Raw genomic sequence first — 22,543 nt, 5'->3', positions numbered from 1 at the left:
TGGTAAAACTTAAATTATGCAATCATTTAGTTATTTGTTTCCTCTTTTTTGTTTTGGGTGTTCTCCTGAGTATTAAAAAAATAGAGAGTTTAACTTGCAAGTCTAATCAAGAGTTAAATTGAATCTCTTGAAGCAACCCTAAAACATGAACTGTTAATGGAATACCCATTGTGATTTTATTTTATTGTTTGATTCCATCTTTCATTTCAGGGTTTAAGAAAGAAAGAAATTTTTAATATAGAGGTATACTAAAAGAATAAATGCCCTTATGGTAATCAACAATTTAAAGAATATATATATTTAAAAAAATTATTGTTGGGACTTAGAAAGAAAATTGGTAAGGCTTAAATAACACTACTCATGTAATAACTAAACTTTTATCCACGGCAAAAAGTTAAAAATATGATAAGCATATATAGAAGCACAATTCCATAAAATATCCACTTTAATGGAGAAACATATTACATTTAACAAGGATCAATTATTGTATTCTCAGCTTTTAGTTCAATCAAAGTGCAGTTTTGATGAGGATATTAATAGCATAACCCAGCTATTAATAAAAGGAATAGGCTAAAAATAATATAAATGAAAGAGCAGAACCTCTCAATCTTGTGGTGACTCCATTGAACATGCCACTCCAATCCTTGCAATGGAAATGAGACATTCCTTGCTGATGTTGTTTACGATTTCCTTCAGCCTATGGTTAGTAGCAGTTGTCTCTTCATCAACATTTAGAAGTACTGGATCCACAATGTGCACAAGATTAACAACTTTCTCAAACATAATATTTGTGGGTCTTTTCCTCGTGGTCATCTCCAATAACAGGATTCCAAGATTGTAGACATCCCTATTTTTTGACACCTTATGACTTCTAAAACCATACTCCAATTCACAAGAATAACATTAGAAAATACATGATCTTTTTGACAAGTAATTAATCATTCATATTAAATAGAAAACATTCTAATGTTCATATGGTGACTGACTAATTACAACTGTATATTGCCTAGTAACTCTATTGCTAAACTGGGTGTTTTGGTTTGTATTGTCTTTGCCATTTTTATCGTAATTTTATTTCACTCCATCGAAATGAAATAAGATTTGAAGAAATGCTGAAATTCTTAAATCAAACATCCAAACTCAATAAAAAGTATCCAACAAACTTTCATCAAAGGGATTTAACTTTAAAATGAAAATGAAATAACTATAAGTTGATCAAAAAACACAATTCATCCTTACCAGAATCAGAGTCAGATATGCCACGGAAGATTAAAAAGCATAATTCATCAGAATCAGATAATCAGGCAATAAGTGTAAGATGAAAAAATATCTTCCGACCAAAATATCTAATCTCATCACTTAAACAATAACATAAACTGTTTAAGCCCATAGTCATCACATGCAACAAATCAATTCTACCAATCACCTAGCTGGAATATATTAGGCCCACTGACGTGAGGATCAATGCTCCACTCAAGCATCATTTTTATCTCCAAACTAAAAAAAAAAAATTCTAAATAACATATTTATTATTAAAAAAGTGTTTTTTGAAGCCACGTAGACAAGGGCTTCAAAATTTTATAAATAGCAGTATCTAGCTATTGACAAATTACCAAATCATCACAAACAGCAATAGGCTTTCCTTCTTTCTTTGCTACTTCTGCAACATATAAACTAATGAGTAACACTAGCCTTACAAAGAGGCATACAAAGAGCCATACAAAGAGACAATCCCTACCCTTAAAATTCATGATTGCCTCTTTCTCTCTCTTTTTTTCCCTTCTTTTAAATGTAAGGATTGTCTCTTTGTATGACTTTTTGTATGCCTCTTTGTAAGGTTAGTGTTACTATAAACTAATATTGTCAATGGAAAAGGTCAAAGAAACTTATAAATTCTTAAAATCTAAACTCAAGTACTACTTTCTATATTGCATCACACTTACACTTACAAGTAGACTCACATGGTGTCCAACAAATTATAATCAGGAAAAGCACCTACTCAATTGGTTTCCTCTTCCCCCAAGAACTGAGGCCCTCTGAAATTTGGGGCCACATATCCACCACTTTTTAAAGGCTACCATGGAGTTTTGTGCGGCTATTTACGCTACACAGGCAAAAGCATTTTATCATTATTGCTAATATGGGTAATAGATGTGACATGAAAATGGAAGATATGTGGTTAAATGAGCAAAAATAATCTCATGGTTAGTTTCTTCTTTTGTTAAAACCATCAAGAATTTGGAAGCCACTGCATAAGCCATGGTGTGTGCCTTGGTAAAGTCCTTATACCACATCCGAAATGTAGACAGGAGCATCGATCTTTCCAATTGTTCGATCACCAATCCTATCTATGAAAACAAGAGCCAAGTAAATAAAAACTCAAGAGTGAATTTCATGTTGGGAAGTTGAAAAATGATTAGTGCAACTGCACAGTTCAAAGCAATAGCTAGCAACTAAAACTGCTTATGAATTGCTTAATGTTAATTAATTACAAGTATACCATCCATCCTACACAACTTTATATGTGTTAACTGTGCCCTTCCTGAATTAGATGTAATGAAAAAGCATCATTATGTTTAGAGATAAAGGAACAAAGAAGTATCCACTAACCACATTACTAGGCTAACGCACTTGATACAAGCTACCAACATTTAGGATAATAAAAACATGAACAGGTGATTCTGTTCATTTCTCTTTTCACTGTACTGTTTTCAACATTAACTTTCCAATGAATTCTATCTCTAACATACATATTGATCTTCTGAGACAAGGAAGTGACTACATCCTTTATTCCATCCCAAGCCATGAAAATGCAAGTTTAGAGCTCTATACCTTCAATATGCTTCACAGTTTCAATAAGATACATAAACTAGGAAAAACTAGCGACCAGTTCAAATTTTTTATGCAATAAATAACCAGATCAACTTTGTTCTAAAAAAGCGGTGAAACATAACATGGAAAATTTGTAATAACATCAAATCTTTAGCATATTGCTTTCTTTTCCAAATTGACAAAGTGCCGTATAATGACATTACGAAAACAACACATATGAAGATAGCAATTTACTATGTAAGGGACAAGAAGAATGGGAGAGATGCATTATAAAGAAAGTAATCAAAAGGCAAGAAAAACTGTATGCATGTGAGGAAGCTAGTGAGTAGCAGAAACTCACATTTGTGCTATCTTACAACCAAATTTGTAGAAATATTGACACCTAGATCTCAGATCCACATTTGCAGCATCAGCCTGGATTTCCCGCCTTGTTCTGGTATTCAATTAAAACAAAGAAGACTAGAAAAGTAAACAAATATTCACATCTTCAGATTCTCATTCACATAAATAAATATGTCATTCTTCATGCATTCATTTGAACGTAGGACAACTTTGCAAGAAATTGCGAACATAGTACTTGGTTAAAACCACCTAATTCTAGAGGGGGTTTGGTCACTCGAAAAAGCAAAAGGGGAGGGAGGGATCAAAGAAATACAATAAGAACAACAAACTCTAGAAGACTTTGACAAAATAATTTGACCTAGTTGGACTGGTGAACAAAAGTAACCCACATATTAGAATACAAAATCTGATTGCTTTTTAATGACCAAGGGCCCATTCTACACCATTCACACATAAAGCAAAATCATGTTGAAAATTCTTCTTGCAAGTCAGTTTTTAATGAATTTCTTAGTGTTTTTACTATCTTTAGTTAGAAATAAGAATAACACTAGAAACGAATTACCTTTGGTTGAAACAAGTCGGAACATTTATTGATACAGTTTGCCTTAAATATAACTCCTGAGCAAGCCAAAATGGCTGCTCTACCTTCGCACCTTCTTCAACCTGAGAACAACCACCAAAAACATAATATATTATGATACAGTCATTGAACATTAATTTCCACCAAACTCCAGTAAACTTGCACAGTCTTCAGCGCTGGGATAAACTTTCACTCCATTAGCTGACTTATGGAACACAACAGGGACGAGCTGAAATCTAGCAAAAGAAAAAAAGAAAAATCATTAAGCAATTTCAGAGTTGAATTAAAGACAACTGCGAGTATGAAGACCAAGATAATAATCTCTTCCTATACAAGAATATCATCAATGTCATAATAATTTATGAGACATTAAGCAGTGTCTCTTGATTTTTCCTTCACATTTATGAGATATTTAACAGCTAGGGAACAAAATATAAAAAATTAATTATAATAAATTGTGAATATAAATGAATTTCAGCGTAGAGAATGCAGGGGATCTGAACCGTTTATGTGATTCCATCAAAATGAACGAATCAGACTTCCCAGTTGCAAGAATATAAACACATTGACTAAAACATCCAAACCAAGATTAAAACAAGAAAATATCTAAGCTCTAAGCGAGAATTAGATCCAATTCCAACCTGGAACTCACTATTCCTCAGCAACAAGAAGAAATGTAAACTAAAATAAATTCGAAAAGATCTGAAACCCTAGAGTGAGCAAAATTTATAGCTAGAACAGACTGATATAGAAAATGAAATTCTGAAAAGTAAAAAGTTGATGACGAACTTTTAAGAAATTAAAATTACCTCAAATGTTCTCACAGAGCCTGGTTGTGTTTGTTTGGCTCTCATTCTCTCAATTCTCAAGTGAATGGCGAGGGAAAATTTTAGATAAAATACAAAAAATCTTAATTTAGGGGCTTTTGTATAAATAAAAAAGAATAAGGGGTTTCAAAAATTACTCACCCATAGATATACCTGTAGAAATCAATTCTCTTCGCTTCCGCCTTGTTTCTTTTCTCGTCCTCTCACCTCTCTCATTCTCTCCTCTCAACTCTCGGATGTTTCAATGGAGTTCTAATCTAACAAGCAACTTAAGAATTTTGTGATGTCTCCCGCACAATACGAAGTTTTTGACGTAAACTCTTCATCTTTGCGCAAAGTTATGAAAACTAAGGCCTCCCTTAAACATAATTTCTCCGGCCTTTTCCTCATTATCATCTCCAATAACAGGATTCAAAAACTGTAGACATCCCTGTTTGTTGACATCTCTAGACTTCCGAGACCATACTCCAATTTGCAAGAATAACATTAGAAAATTCATGATCTTTTTGACAAGTAATTGAGTATTCAAATTAGATAGAAAACATTCTAATGTTCAAATGGTGACTGACAGATTGAAACTGTTTATTGCCTACTGACCTTTCTGCTAAACTGGGCCTTTTGGTGGGAATTGTTTATTGTAATTTTTAAGTCACTCCATCCAAATGAAATAAGATACGTAGAAATCTTGAAACTCTTAAATCCAACATTCAAACTCAATAAAAGTGTCCAACAAACTTTCATCAAAGGGATTTAGCTTTAAAATGAAAATAAAATACAAATAGGTTGATAAAATGTGGGTGGCCTGGCAGATAATCACAGAAACTCCATTCACTTTTCACCTCGCTCAAACTGATTGACCTCCTTGCCTGATGAGAACAGTTCTAGGCTGGAGAAGGATGTTCTTGACCTCTTGTAATTCATGAACAACATTGGTTATGTTCATTCGATCTTGTGGTATCTCCATTGAACATGCCACTCCGACCCTTACCACTCAGATGAGACATTCCTTTCTTTTAATGTTTCTTTCTTGTACCAGTATACGATTAGTAGCAGTAACCTCTTCAACCTCATTTAGAAGTACTGGATTGACAATGTCCAACACCCGGTCAGGCAAGGCCATTTTAGCAAAATTGTGAAGATTGAGGCCTCCCTCAAACATAAGGTCTGTGGGCCTTTTCCTTGTTACCATCTCTAACAACAAGATCCCATAACTGTAGACATCCCCATCTGTCGACATCTCACTTCCAAGACCATACTCTGCAATTCACAATAATATTATATTAGGAAGTATATGATCTTTGACAAGTAATTAATTGTTCAAATTATCCAATCTTGTGGTTACCTGGGGCTGCATAGCCTATTGTTCCTTTTACGCCAACAGAGCTGCTTTGATTTGGATTTGAGACTTCTGGGAGAAACCTTGCTATACCGAAATCTCCAACATGAGCTGTCATGTCATCATCTAGAAGAACATTACTGGGCTTTAAATCACAATGGAGGATTGGCTCATGGCAACGATAATGGAGATAATCTATTACAGATGCCACATCAATTGCAATGTTTATTCTCTGAAGAAGGGTAAGATTCTGAATTTCAGGTTGCTCTTCTTCTGTTTCTGGACCTGGGTGTAACCACTTGTCAAGACTTCCATTTGGCATGTACTCATAAACAAGAGCTTTAAAGTCATTGCCCTGAAAATCAATACTTGAGCAAGTAGTGATGACTTTTACGAGATTCCTATGACAGATATTTCTCAACGCTTTACACTCTGCCATGAAACTCTTGGAAGCTCCTCGACGCTGAAGATTTAGTACTTTGATTGAACAATAGTTCCCTCTTCGTCAAGGATACCCTTAAACATAGAGCCAAAACTTCCCACACCAATCAAGTTTGTTGAAGAAAACCCATCGGTCGCTTTGAGTAGCCTATCATACGATACATTCAAAAGTTCTTTTATCAACCTGGATCCAGATTCAGAAGGTTGTTTCACGCTTCTCTTTCTGAGCCAACAAAAAATGAATATTGACATCACGGTTAGTCCTGAAAGGCCACTTGCAATTGAGATCAATATTTTGATTCGCGGAGAGATCCTTTCTTTCTTTGCATTCTTGCTAGTGCATTTGAGCAAATGTAATTCAGCTATTCCTCCACAAAGTCTACCACTATTTCGGACAAGTGATATTAAACTTGCATTTGCAAAAACTCCTTTTGATGGCACTTCACCCTCAAAATTATTGAAGGACAGGTTTAAATTCTCCAAAGGGAGAGTCTCTAAGAATTTTGAAGACCAGACAAATTGTTGAGAGAAAGATCAATGATTCGAATAACTCTTAGAGAACTCAATGATGTAGGTATAAATCCTTGGAAAGCATTGCCATCCATTAAAAGTGATTCTAGAATAGAACAAAGACTAAGTTGACTCGGAATTTCACCTGACAAATTATTATCAGACACATCAAAATTGTATGGATGTTTCAGGTTACCGATGTTTGGAGGTATGTGTCCAATCAATTGGTTTTGGGATAGATCTAGTGAAATTGACAGAGACGTTATTTCAAAAACTTGCTGTGGTATGGTTCCACTAAGGTCATTTTGGGAAAGATCCAACTCTGTTAACTGTTCCTAGACTAGAAGGGATGATTCCTGATAATTTGTTATCTAACAACCATAGCTTAATGATTTTGGACAGGTTCCCAAAAGAAGAAGGAATTTCACTGGAGAGTTTGTTGCTAGACAGATCTAAAAATACAAGGTTCTGGAGCTTACCTAATTCTTCGGGAATTGTGCTGAAAAGTTGTTAAAAGGCATACACAACAAAGTCAAGTTAAGAAGGCCGCCTAGCCCTGATGGGATTGTTCCATACAATTTATTCCCACCAACAAATAAACGTTGCAGTTTAGTACTAGAAAGGTTACCTATTGAATGGGGCAAGGGTCCTCTGAATTGGTTTTCAGCTACGGAGAACGTCCTCAAATTGCTGCAGTTGGCCAAAGAGTCGATAAAACTCATCTCATCACCTTCCCCACTTCCTAAATTATTATTGTTCAAACTTAGCCATTGAAGGTGTTGCATGTCTCCAAAATCAACGGAAAATTTTCCTGAAAATTTATTTCTTTCCAGCTCAATATGTTGGAGTTCTGAAGCATTGGATAAAGATACCGGAATAGATCCACGAAATGAGTTATTTGATATCTGAAAAAATTGGAGACGAGGAAGAGTAAGGCCCAAATTTGGTGGAAGACTTCCCTCAAGTTGATTCTGAGACAGAAAAATTAACAAGGGAGGAGAGATTTTATATAGAAGGAGGGACAACACCAAATAGGTTGTTTCCACCAATTAGAAGACTTGTTAAATTTTTTAGTTGACCCAATGAATTTGGAATATTTCCTTCAAAAGCATTTGAAGCAATAGATATCTTTTCCAGGGAGGTAAGATTCCCAAGAAATGGTGGGACACCTCCTGTCAAACTGTTAACGTGCAGAGCTATGATTTTGAGGTTGAACAAGGAGACAAACTCTGCTGGAATTTCCCAACTAGCTTGTTATATCCTAAATGTAACAATGTAAGCCTGGAACAACAGGACAAGGTGGCTGGAATTTCTCTCACCAAGGAGTTATTTTGAAGTATTAAATCTTCTAATCTGAACAGTGTGATAAAAGCTGCTGTTATGGTATTTCAAAATACCAAATTTTAATTGCTTTGGACTGTTATGTGATTTGGACTGTTATGTGCTAAAATCAATTGAAATTTTAATTGCTTTTGGACTGTTATGTACAATTGATATTGAAGATTGTTTTTTTGTTGGCCTGTTACGTAGTAAAGGCAATTGAATTGTTCCAAGTTATTGCAATTCAAATAGGTAGTTATGGTTTTAAAAGCCATTGATTGACTTTGGTTACAGCAAGGGAAACGGGCAGAATTTCAAGTAAAAAAAGGGGGTGGTTTTCTCATTTGAAAGACACAACTTTTCACTTGAAAATTCTTTGTTTCTCTATGATTTTTAACTTTCCAGCTCTCCTTCATCACTGTTATTTTTCTTATATTGTTCTAAATCTCTTTTAGAGTGTGCACTCTAAAAAAAGATTCGTCATTGTATCCTGGAGATTAATCCGTTGTTGAGCCTTGTTGTATCACGAAGGTTCTTCTAATAGGGGCGGAATTTTGATCTGAAGGAAAATGCTTTTGCAAGCCTTGACGCTGCTGTCTTGCTGCTATTTCGCTGCTGTGTTCGTTGCTGTTTCACTGCTGTATTGTTGCTGTATTGCTGCTGTCTCTCTGCTGTTCTTGCTGCTGTTTTTCCTGCCTTTTCACTGCTGTTCTTTTGCTGTATCACTGCTGTATCTCTGCTGTTTTTCCTGTAGTTCTCTTGCAATTTTCCTGCTGTTTCACTATTGTTCTTCTGCTGTTTCGTTACTGTTCTTTCACTGGTTTGCTGCTGCTGTTTTGCTGCCAATTTCTTGTATTAAAATCCAACATCACGTTCACCATTTCTTTACATGAAAATCATGGTTCTGGATACCTTTTCTACCTTAACTAACTAACATGGTAAGAGACTTGACTCCGCTTTAACTTGAGGAAAGAAAAAAATATGCCTTGACTAATTTCTTGTGTGTGGCACACCAAGTGCAGGAGGCCCACACATCTCTTTTAAAAAATAAATGAATAATGGTTAACAAAAATTCAACTGATTTTGATTTTTTTACGGTATATTAAGAGTAAAATCATATTTCATGGGACTGTTGTAAGAAAAAATTTAAAAAAATAATTATGTAACAATAGTCAAATTTCTTCACCATTATATAATGTGCGCAAACATATAACATTATCACATATAGCAATTTCATAGTTGAATTGAAGACTATTGATGGTATGAAGACATGGGATCTGAACCATACATGTATTTCCATCAAAATAAACGAATCAGATTTTGCAATTGCAAAATATAAACACATTGAGTGAAACATCCAACCCAATATCTAAGCTCTAAGCGAGAATTAGATCCAATTCCAACCTAGAACTCATTATTCCGAAGCAACAACAAGAAATGTAAACTAAAATAAATTCTAAAAGATATGAAACCCTAGAGTGAGCAAAATTTATAGCTAGAACAGATAGATACAGAAAATGAAATTCAGAAAATTAAAAAGTTGACGACGAACTTTTAAGAAATTAAAATTACCTCAAATGTTCTCACAGAGCTTGCTTGTGTTGTTTGGCTCTCAAGTCTCAAGTGAATGGGGAGGGGAAATATCAGCTAAAATAGGAGGGAAACTTAAAAATGTAAAGATCAGAGACTAATTAAAAATGTAAAAAATCTTAATGGGGGGCCCTGTATAAATAAAAAAGAACAAGGGGTATATATATATATATATATATATATATACACCAGTAGAAATCAATTATCTTCTTTTTTTCTCGTCCTCTCACCTCTCTATAATTCTCTCATCTCAAGTCTCAGATGTTTCAATGGAGTTCTAATCTAACAACAAACTTAAGAATTTTCTGACGTCTATCACACAATACAAAGTTTTTGACTTAAATTCTCCATATTTTCAAAATTTTATTCAATATATTTGAATTTCTTTGAAATTGTATAAAATTGTGAATGTAAATTAGGGATGGTGTGAGCTTTAATTTGGAATTTCTTTTAGTTTATATGATGATTTTAATTTCATAGCCCCGCGATTAATAAAAAGGAATAGGCTAAAAGTATTTGAAAGAAAATATCAAAAACTGTATTGTTGGATGATGGCAGATTCAAAGGGTGTAATCTCTAGGGTGAGTTACGGGTTGAAGAAGGGGGTTTTGAGGGATTTGTGTTGCTGTGTGTGTAATCTATAATCTTGACAGTATTAGTGCAGCGAGCTCGTGTGATTCTCAAGTTCAACGTGGACGTAGTTTGCTCAAATATAGAGCAAGTGAACCACGGTAAATCTGGTTGTTCTTGTGTGTGTTTGGTGTGATTCTTGTTCTTGATCTGTTGCTATTTTGGTTGATTCTTTTTGTGAGTAGTTATAACATGTATGACACATTTTAGATCACCAATCAAGAAGAGAGGTAGTTTAAATCTTAGAAGCTACAATTCATGATCAACACTGCTTATATTGAACTTCTTAAATCAAACATTCAAACTCAATAAAAGTATCCGTCAAAGGGATTTAACTTTAAAATGAAAATAAAATACAAATAGGTTGATAAAATGCTGGTGGCCTAGCAGATCATCTCAGAAACTCCGTTATCTTTTCACCTTGCTCAAATTGCTTGATGAAGATATTAATATCTTAGCCTTGTGATTAAAAACGGCAACAACATAGAAAAAAAAATTAGAAAAATAGTTGAAAAGTTACAAGAAATTTTATCTCCTAAACAAAAGAGAGTTTAAATCTTACCTCCTTGCCTAATGAGAACAGTTCTAAGCTGGAGAAGGATGTTCTTGACCTCTTGTAATTCATGAATAACATCGGTTATGTTCATTCGATCTTGTGGTATCTCCATTGAACATGCCACTCCAACCCTTACCATTGAAATGAGGCATTCCATTCTTTTAATGTTTCTTTCTTGTACTAGTATACGATTAGCAGTAGCAACCTCTTCAACCTCATTTAGAAGTACTGGATCGACAATGTCCATCACCCGGTCAGGCAAGGCCATTCTAGCAAAATTGTGAAGATTGAGGCCTCCCTCAAACATAAGGTCTGTGGGCCTTTTCCTTGTTACCATCTCTAACAACAAGATCCCATAACTATAGACATCCCCATTTGTCGACACCTCACTTCCAAGACCATACTCTGCAATTCACAATAATATTATATTAGGAAGTATATGATCTTTGACAAGTATTTAACTTTTCAAATTATCCAATCTTGTGGTTACCTGGGGCTGCATAGCCTATTGTTCCTCTTACGCCAACAGAGCTGCTTTGATTTGGATTTGAGACTTCTGGGAGAAACCTTGCTAGACCGAAATCTCCAACATGAGTTGTCATGTCATCATCTAGAAGAATATTGTTGGGCTTTAAATCGCAATGGAGGATTGGCTCATGGCAACGATAATGGAGATAATCTGTTGCAGATGCCACATCAATTGCAATGTTTATTCTCTGAAGAAGGGTAAGATTCTGAATTTCAGGTTGCTCTTCTTCTGTTTCTAGAGTTGGGTGCAGCCACTTGTCAAGACTCCCATTTGGCATGTACTCATAAACGATAGCTTTAAAGTCATTGCCTTGAAAATCAATACTTGAGCAACAAGTTATGACTTTTACAAGATTCCTGTGACGGATATTTCTCAACGCTTTACACTCTGCCATGAAACTCTTGGAAGCTCCTCGACGCAGAAGATTTAGTACTTTGATTGCAACAATAGTTCCTTCTTCGTCAAGGATACCCTTAAACACAGAGCCGAAACTTCCCGCACCAATCAAGTTTGTTGAAGAAAACCCATCGGTTGCTTTGAGTAGCCTTTCATAGGATACATTCAGAAGTTCTTTTATCAACCTAGATCCAGATTCAGAAGGTTGTTTCATGCTTCTCTTTCTGAGCCAACAAAAAATGAATAATGACATCATGGTTAGTCCTGAAAGGACACTTGCAATTGATATCAATATTTTGGTTCGTGGAGAGATCCTCTCTTTCTTTGCATTCTCGCTAGTGCATTTGAGCAAATGTAGTTCAGCTATTCCTCCACAAAGTCTACCACTATTTCCGATAAGTGATATTGCACTTGCATTTGCAAAAACACCTTTCAATGGCACTTCACCCTCAAAATTATTGAAGGATAGGTTTAGATTCTCCAAAGGGAGACTCTCTAAGAATTTTGGAATTTGGCCAGAAAAATTGTTGCGAGAAAGATCAATGATTCGAATACCTCCCAGAGAACTCAATGATGCAGGTATAAATCCTTGGAAAGCATTGCCATCCATTGCAAGATATTCTAGACTAGAACAAAGACTAAGTTGACTTGGAATTTCACCAGATAAATTATTATCAGACACATCAAAAGCTGATATAACTTTCAGGTTACCAATGTTTGGAGGTATAGTTCCAATCAATTGGTTTCGGGCTAAATTCAGTGAAATTGACAGATATGTTATTTCAAAAATTTGCTTGGGTATGGTTCCACTAAGTTCATTTTGGGAAAGATCCAAATATGGTAATTGTTTCATTTTTCCTAAACTGTAAGGGATGACTCCAGATAATTTGTTATTGTTCAACAAAAGGTAGTTGAGTTTCGACAAGTTTCCTAGAGACAAAGGAATTTCTCCTGAAAGTTTGTTGTATTCCATAGCTAAAAGTCCAAGGTTGTCAAGCTTACCTAGTTCTTCGGGAATTGTGCCTGAAAATTGGTTAGAGGAACTCTCGAAAAAAATTAAGCTAACCAAGTTGCCTATCCCCGAAGGAATGTTTCCATACAAATTATTAGCAGAAATGTCAAAATATTGGAGTGTACTACTAGAGAGATTAGCGATGGAATGAGGCAAGGGTCCCCTGAATTGGTTTACACCTATGTTGATACTACTCAAATTGCTACAGTTGACCAACGAATTTAAAAAACTCATCTCATTACCTTCCCCACTTCCTAACTTATTAATGCCCACAGTTAGCCTTTCAAGATGTTGTAGGCCTCCAAAGTCAACTGACAGTTTTCCAGAAAATCATTGTTGTTCAATTGAATACGTTCCAGTTTTGAAGCATTGGATAAAGATACTGGAATAGATCCACTAAATAAATTATTGGACATTTGAAAAAATTTGAGATGAGGAAGAGCAAGACCTAAATTTGGTGGAAGACTTCCATGGAGTTGATTGAGACTCAAAGAAAAATTAACAAGAAAGGAAAGATTATATATAGAAGGAGGAACCGTACCAGATAGGTTGTTTAGACCAAGTCCAAGACTTGTTAAATTTTTCAGTCGACCCAATGAATCTGGAATGTTTCCTCCAAAAGCGTTGCCAGCTAAATCTAATATTTCGAGGGAGGTAAGATTCCCAATAAAATGTGGGATGCCTCCTGTCAAACTGTTTAAGTGTACAGATAATATTTTGATGTTCATCAAGGAGACAAACTCTGATGGAAATTTCCCTACAAGATTGTTTTTTCCTAGATATAAGAATGTAAGCCTTGAGCAATGGGACAAGTTGGCTGGAATTTCTCCCACCAAGGAGTTATTGTGCAGCTGTAAATCTTTTAACCTGAACAAACGACCAACTTCGGGAGGGATTTCACCTTGGAGACTATTGTTTGAGACATCGAACTTTTGTAGGAAGCTGAGGTTGCCAATGGATGGTGACAACAACCCAGACAAACCTCTTGAACGTAGTTCTAAGAAGGTGACTCTTCTATGCCTGCGACCGCAAGTAATCCCCTCCCAATCGCAGAAGTGTCGAGAATCATTCCAGGAGTTAAGGACACCTTGAGGATCAAGAATAATCTTTGACTTGAAGGCCTGCAAGGCAACACGATCTGTCTCGCTTTCAGCCAATTCAGAATTGACAAAATTTGTAAACTGTATCACCATGATGCAAAAAAGAAGAATAGATTGAAGGGTAAGTGAGTGACTCATCATTGAATTCATTTCTGAAGGTGAGCTGTGATCTAACCTTACTTGGCATTGTCAGTATATATAGGTTGAGTTTGTGAAACACTAACGCCTATTCAGTGGCATTAATTATAGCAAATCTGGACTTAAAACAGAGAATTGAGTAGTGTCACGTAACTTTAAGATTTTCTTTATCGTGTATATAATGGTAAAGAAATTTGACTAGTGTTACATAATTATATTTTTTTTATAATATTTTAAATTCTTTCCTACACCAATCTCATGAAATATGATTTTTTCTCTTAATATACCGTAAAAAGATCAAAATCAGTTGAATTTTTGTTAACTGTATTTATTTATTTATTTATATTTTTTATAAGAGATGTGTAAAGTTTTCTTCTTCTTTTCGATCTGAGGCTAGCTTATTAAATTTATGGCTCAAATCAAAAGGCAATCTTGCTCCTTTGAATCCTCTTGTAGGTGTATCATTTTTATTAATTTCATCAACTAGAAGGCTAACAGTTCTCTGCTTCATGTTATGGCTTCTTTTCACCATTTTTTTTTTTTTTCAGTCTAAATAGACGTTCTACAAATGCTTCTATCTGCTTATGATTTGAAAAGAAAACAAATATTCTTCTCCTCTTGCTGAGAAAATATTTATCCTTCAATTCAATTTTCAAAATTCCAAGGGCCTCCTGCACTTGATGTGATACACACAAGAATTAGTCAATGCATATTTTTGTCTTTTCTCAATTTAAAGTGGAGTCAAGTCTCTTACCATGTTAGTTAAGGTAGAAAAGACATCCAGGATAGTGATTCATGTAAAGGAAACGGTGAACGTGATCCACAATTATTCTCTTTTTCATTTATTTTCAAAAGGGGTAAATCCTCGTGTTATGTGACTGCATGACTCAAGTGTTTAGTAATTTACAGTGTGACCAAGTTAAAGTGGATCAAGTCTCTTACCGTGTTAGTTAAGGTAGAAAAGGTATCCAGGACCGTGATTTTCATGTAAACGGTGAACGTGATCCACAATTATTTTCTTTTTCATTTATTTTCAAAAGGTGTATATCCTCATGTTATATGGCTGCATGACTCAAGTGTTGTTTAATAATTTACGGTGTGACCAAAGCTCATTGGTAACTCAGAATATATTTCTTTTTTGAGCAAACCTTTGAAACCCAAGTGTATATTGTGAGAGGCACTGGGTTGTTAAATAAAGTTTTGTTTATTGTAATTTTAAAGTAACACCTATGAAGTAAGATAAGATATAATGAAAAACCCAGGTACTATTTCATCATGATCTTTTCCTCAAAACCCTGTGGTTAGCAAAAAGGATTAAGAGGGTAAAATTAATTTAAAGAATATTACAAAAACTACCGGACATTTTATCTAACTATCAACAGGAGCGGTGGTTTAAAACTTTTGAATTTTACCTCCTTGCCTGTTGCGCAGAGTTCTAGGTTCCAGAAGGATGTTCCTGGCTGATAGCAATTCATGGGCAACATCTGTTATGTTCATTCGATCTTGTGGTGACTCCATCAAACATGCCACTCCAATCCTTATCACAGAATTGAGTCATTCCTTTCTGCTGTTGATTCTTGTTTCTCTCTTGCTATGGTTTGTAGCAGACACCTCTTCATCATCATTTAGAAAAAATAAAAAAAAAGGTCCACAATGTCCATCACACGGTCAAACAAGGCCATTCTAGCAAAGTTATTAAGATTAAGTCCTCCCTCAAACATGTATGTAGGTTTTTTTCCTATTACCATCTCTAACAATAGGATCTCATTGATAAAGTAGGCTTGGGTAGAACTCAAGCTTGAAAGTTAGCTCAAGAGAGGAGGGAGCCCAACCACATAAATTTGGCGATGTGGGACAAATTTAACTTTAATATCCTCTCTCACGCTTGGCGTGCAAGGTTGGGTCCAAACCCATCATTGCCTCAAACAAACGTCAATACCCTCTCTCACGCTTGACGTGCAAGGTCAGACCCAAACCCATCATCGCCTCAAACAAATGTGGCTCCAAAAGCTAGCTCAAGAGAAGCAGGAGCCCAACCACATAAACTTGGCGATATGGGTCAATTCAACTTCAATACCCTCCCTCACACTCGATGTGCAAGGCTGGGTCCAAACCCATCATCGCCCCAAACAAACATCAATACCCTCCCTCAAACTCGGCATGCAAAGCCGGGCCCAAAATCCATCATCGCCTCAAACAAACTTAACAAACGTCAATAGCCTCCCTTTTGCTCAGTGTGCAAGGACGGGCCTAAACCCATCATCGCCTCAAACAAACGTGACTTTGATACTATGATAAAGTGGGCTTAGGTAGAACTCACTCTAAAAAACTAGCTCAAGAGAGGAGGGAGTCCAACCACTTATATACATAGACTTTTATCATTCAGTTTGGTGTTGACTTCAATAAACGAGGAAACCATTGGGTGTTGACTTCAATAACCAAATTAATTAGTAAAACCATTGTCACAATTTCCCAAGACTTCAAACTCTCTTCCACAATGAATCATAGAAAGTTGAAACAGCCATCTTTAACAACAGGATCCCATAACTGTAGACATCCCCATATGTTGATACCTCATTTCCAAGACCATACTCTGAAACCCAACACGAATAACATTAGAAAGTATATAATCTTTTGAAAAGTAAATTAACTGTTAAAATTTTGTAGATGGCATGAGTTAATATTAATGTAGCAAAAGATCAAAAGTCTTGTGGTTCCCTGCAACTGCATAACACGAGTTTAGGACACTTTGAGGATTATGAATAATCTTTGTCTTACATCTGATGTAGGACAGAATTCTAATCTTTGTCCTACATTATTTTTTATTATTAGATTTTCTAATTTTAATTATGATTTTACATTGGGGAGGTTTAATTATTTTAGGATTTTGGTTAAATTAGGAAGGTTTATTTCAGTTTATTTTAGTTTCTTTTTTAATAATTCCTTGTTCTATTTATGTCTTGTTCTAGTAACACTAGGATTAATTTAGCATAAATAGACTTGCTATCCTACAAACAATAACAATGGCTTATAAATAAAATTTCTTAATGGTTGTTTGGTGAATTGTTTTATAAAATAATTATAGAATCCTCCATGGGATTGGTCTTCCATTTTTTGTTAATTTCATCAACTTAATTGAAAGCGAACAGTTACTCTGTTTCATGTCATGGCTGTTTGTTTTCACACGTTTCGCTTGCTTTAGTCTAAGTGGACGTTCTGCAAAAGCTTCAAAAAAGTTAAGCTTTGTTCAGAAAATGTTTGTGCCCCAATTCATTTTTCAAAATACTCAAAGTCCTCTGTGCTGCACAGAAGAAATTGGTCCATTCCGTAGTTTTTTTGTCAAATTTAAGTGGAGACTCTAGCCTCATTCCTCTTGATTTTCTGGTAAAGAACTGATGAGCATGAGTATATAACATTAAATTTCTACAAATAATCATAGAATAGTGCAGAAGTCAATATCATGAATAATCTTTGACTTGAAGGCCTGCATCGTAGCAAGATCTGTCTCGTTTTGAGCCAATTCTCTAGTGATCAAACTGGAAGAACTGGCAATAGCTGTAACTTGCATCATAGTGATGCAAAAAAAGAAAAGCGAACTGAAAGCAAAGAGAGTGGAGTAGCCAATTCCTTAGCTTCTTTTCCGTGTACTTTACGTGAAGCGAGTATTGCAAGTGTTTGTGAAACTCAGGGTTCAATTAGTAGTATTAACGCTAGTCTGGACTCCAAAAGGACTTCGACTCACTGTACATAGACTTTATCGTTTAGTTTGGTTTCTCGTTTTCTGATACTCCTGGTCAAGAAATTTCATGGAATGGTGACATAATTACACATAATTTCTTTTTTTTTTTTTTTTTTTTTTTAAATTTTACTTGAGCCACTAGGAATGAACATATAAAGCAAATGTGAATGCAAACTACTCGAAAGACCCACAACTTTGAAAATTCCAATTTCCTAAAGTCTCTTATTCTGAATGGGCCAGTTTAAATCTACCTCTTGCCTAATGAGAACAGTTCTAAGCTGGGAAGGATGTTCTTGACCTCTTGTATTCAGAATAACATCGGTTAGTTATCCGATCTGTGGTATCTCAATTGAACATGCAACCCAACCCTTACCATTGAGATGAGGCATTCCTCTCTTTTAATGTTCCTTTCTTGTACCAGTATACGATTAGTAGCGTAACCTCTTCAACCTCATTTAGAAGTACTGGATCGACGATGTCCATCACCCAGTCAGGCAAGGCCATTTTAGCAAAATTGTGAAGATTGAGGCCTCCCTCAAACATAAGGTCTGTGGGCCTTTTCCTTGTTACCATCTCTAACAACAAGATCCCATAACTATAGACATCCCCATTTGTCGACACCTCACTTCCAAGACCATACTCTGCAATTCACAATAATATTATATTAGGAAGTATATGATCTTTGACAAGTAATTAACTGTTCAAATTATCCAATCTTGCGGTTACCTGGGGCTGCATAGCCTATTGTTCCTCTTATGCCAACAAACCTGCTTTGGTTTGGATTTGAGACTTCTGGGAGAAACTTTGCTAGACCGAAATCCCCAACATGAGCTGTCATGTCGTCATCTAGAAGAACATTACTAGGCTTCAAATCGCAATGGAGGATTGGCTCATGGCAACGATAATGGAGGTACTCTATTGCAGATGCCACATCAATTGCAATGTTTATTCTCTGAAGAAGGGTAAGATTCTGAATTTCAGGTTGCTCTTCTTCTGTTTCTGAACTTGGGTGTAACCACTTGTCAAGACTTCCATTTGGCATGTACTCGTAAACAATAGCTTTAAAGTCATTGCCCTGAAAATCAATACTTGAGCAACAAGTTATGACTTTTACAAGATTCCTATGATGGATGTTTCTCAATGCTTTACACTCTGCCATGAAACTCTTGGAAGCTCCTCGACGTTGAAGATTTAGTACTTTGATTGCAACAATAGTTCCATCTTCATCAAGGATACCCTTAAACACAGAGCCAAAGCTTCCCACACCAATCAAGTTTGTTGAAGAAAACCCATCGGTCGCTTTGAGTAGCCTTTCATAGGCGATTTTGGGCTTTTCCATGTATAACTGCTGTAGGATTTCTTTTAAGTTATTAATTCCTTTTTGGGTTGGGGTTAGGAATAAGAATCCTTGTAAAACTAGGTTTAATCTCTTAAACCTAGTATATAAACATATTTTTCTCTTGTTATGAGTGAGAGAGCAATTCATTCATTGTAAACGAGAGAGGTGAGGCATATTGCAATAATATTGACTGAGCTGGACGTAGTATACATTGGGTGAACCAGGGTAAATCGCGCGTATTATTTTCTTTGTTTACTGTTTGTTTTGTTTTACTATTATTATTTTGTTCCTGCTGTTGTCTCTATTTCATCCAATTAGTGGGCCTATTGATTTGATTTTGAAACCCCTGGTGATTTGTCTTCCATTTTTTTGTTAATTTCATCAACTTAATTGAAAGCGAACAGCTTCTCTGTTTTCATGTCATGGCTGTTTGTATTCCACACATTTCGCTTGCTTTAGTCTAAATGGACGTTCTGCAAAAGCTTTAAACAAGTTAAGCTTTGTTCAGAAAATGTTTATGCCTCAATTCATTTTTCAAAATACTCAAGTCCTCTGTGCTGCACAGAACGAATTGGTCAATTCCGTAGTTTTTTTGTCAAATTTAAGTGGAGTCTAGCCTCATTCCTCTTGATTTTCTAGTAAAGAACTGATGAGCATGAGTATACAACATTAAATTTCTACAAATAATCATAGAATGGTGCAGAAGTCAATATCATGAATAGCCTTTGACTTGAAGGCCTGCATCGCAGCAAGATCTATCTCGTTTAGAGCCAATTCTCTAGTGATCAAACTGGAAGAACTGGCAATAGCTGTAACTTGCATCATAGTGATGCAAAAAAAGAAAAGCGAACTGAAAGCAAAGAGAATGGAGTAGCCAATTCCTTCAGCTTTCTTTTCCTTGTACTTTACGTAAAGCGAGTATTGTAAGTGTTTGTGAAACTCAGGGTTCAATTTAGTGGTAGTTGACGCTAGTCTGGACTCCAAAAGGACTTTGACTTACTGTACATAGACTTTTATCATTCAGTTTGGTTTATCGTGGTCAAGAAATTTCATAGAATGGTGATCATAATTGCACTTTGCACATAATTTCCTTTTTTTTTTTTTTTTTTATTACTTGAAGTCCACCAGGAATGAACAAATTTCCGCAAGGATTCATAGAAAGTTGCAAAGGTCAATATCAAACAGTTTAAAAAAAGATATAATTACTTATATCACCCGACATCTATCAAGTGACAAAAGAGAAAAGCGGATTTATTAAAGATATCGTAATGGTATCTAATGCTGACGAAAATATAACCTAATATCTACAAATGGGCTTTAGCCATTTAAAATATAGTCGATTTATTTTCTAGTCTTTAAAATTATTGGAAAATTTTAGACCAATAATTCATTTTAAATGTTATCAAGATCAAGAGCTAACAAAGTCTAACACTAAACTCATGGATCAATGAATTATAGCCATATCACTATTAAATTTGGTTATTTGTGGGAGTTTTTATCATTTATATGAAGAGTGAATTATTAATATGATCACTTGTATCAATATCCTGGTCATAATTTAAGGAAAAGTATGAATATGTTAATTATAAATTTACTTTCTAAATTGAATCAAATGATAGAGAGTATTAAATTATTTGAATTTAACTATTAACTACTATTAATTGAATAATTAAATACATAAAGGTTGAAAGAAATAACTGAAAAATTTTACGATTTTCAAATCTTTACTGGACTTCTGTCAATTCTACCCTATTAGTAACGCAAACATCGATCAACTAATTCTTCCTTAAGTCACGCATACGATGTCATTCCCATTTAATTACAAGGCAGACCCTTTACTTTGAAAATTCCAATTTCCATACTCTTATTCTGAAATGGGCCACTTTTCTCCTCCCGTGGGCCTGCATTAATTAAGTCAATTTCTTTGAACACAAGTATATTTGTTTGTTTTCAATATTAGCAAATTTTCCTTCTTTACTATTTATTTCTACGAAATCTTTGTTAACCTCATCATCAGCCTTTTTTTTTTTTTTTTTTTTTTTTTTGCCTTGGTTAAATTTAAGTATCCCTTTTTTTTCTTTTGGGTAAAACTTGAACTATACATCCATTTAGTTATTTTTTTTCTTCCCTTTTTTGTTTTGGGTGTTCTCCTACGTTTTAAAAATTAATAGAGTCTAGCAATTGTTTAACTTGCAAGTTTAAACAAGAGTTAAATTGAATCTCTTGAAGCAACTCTAAAACATGAACGGGTAATGGAATATCCATAACTTGTTTGATTTCATCTTCCATTTAAGGTTTGAGAAAGAAAGAGATTTTTAATATATAGGTGTATTAAAAGAATAAATGCCCTTAATTGTTATTGGGGCTTAGAAAGAAAATTGGCAAGGCTTAAATAACACCACTCATGTAACACTTAAACCTTTTCCAAAGCAAAAAGTTAAAAAATACGGTAAGCATATATAGAAGCACAATGCTATAAAATATCCACTTTAATGGAGAAACATATTACATATAACAAGGATCAATTGTTGTATTCTCAGCTTTTAGTTCAATCAAAGTGCAGTTTTGATGAAAATATTAATTTCATAGCCGTGCGATTGGTAAAAGGAATAGCTAAAAATAATATAAATGAAAGAGCAAAAACTCCATAGAAATGAGACATTCCTTTCCGATGTTGTTTATTGTTTCCTTCAGCATATGGTTAGTAGCCGTCGTCTCCTCATCAACATTTGGAAGTACCAATGTGCATCTCCCAGTTAGGCAAGGCTACTTTAGCAAAGCTAGAAAGATTAACACCTCCCTCAAACATAACATTTGTGGGCCTTTTCCTCATTATCATCTCCAATAATAGGATTCCGAAACTGTAGACATCTTATTTGTTGACACCTCATTACTTCTGAGACCATACTCCAATTCACAAGAATAACATTAGAAAATGCATGATCTTTCTAACATTCCTTTATACTGTTACTTCTTGTTTCCCTCAGCCTAATAGTAGTAGCGACTTCTTCGTTATCAATTATAAATATTGAATCCATAATGTTTTATCATTCGATCAGACAGATTACATCTTATATCGCTAATAAAAGAGTCTACACTCAATTTATAAGACCTAGGTCTTCATAACTACAAAAATTTCTCTGAATTTTTAAAAACAATCTACTATTATTAAAAGTTAGTCAGTTATTTAACACCTAGAGTTCATAAATATTTATTTACTTAATTAACATCCTACAGTCATTAAACCTTTCTCTATCTATTATTTTGATAATTATGTAGAGGTTAGATCGACCTCCTAAGGTTTAGTTAAATACAAGAATCTTCCT

At 34.8% G+C, this 22,543-nt stretch overlaps 1 long non-coding RNA gene and 1 pseudogene across 1 annotated transcript; both read right to left on the bottom strand.

Moving 5' to 3' along the window:
- Positions 1 to 1,980: 1,980 nt before the first annotated feature.
- The window catches only part of LOC116122502, a 32,627-nt pseudogene continuing 12,064 nt past the window's right edge, over positions 1,981 to 22,543 (bottom strand).
- LOC116122503 lies at positions 5,773 to 18,720 on the bottom strand. The gene is made up of 3 exons (XR_004126912.1): positions 18,646 to 18,720; positions 11,455 to 11,495; positions 5,773 to 5,838 (listed from the first exon to the last, which is right to left on the bottom strand). It is a non-coding gene; the product is annotated as an uncharacterized LOC116122503 (long non-coding RNA).

The sequence above is a fragment of the Pistacia vera genome, unplaced genomic scaffold (genome assembly GCF_008641045.1).
Source record: "Pistacia vera cultivar Batoury unplaced genomic scaffold, PisVer_v2 Contig135, whole genome shotgun sequence".
In the NCBI taxonomy this organism is placed as follows: domain Eukaryota; kingdom Viridiplantae; phylum Streptophyta; class Magnoliopsida; order Sapindales; family Anacardiaceae; genus Pistacia; species Pistacia vera.
Note: the sequence above shows the minus strand (reverse complement) of the source record. Positions and strands in the feature narration are given on the sequence as shown.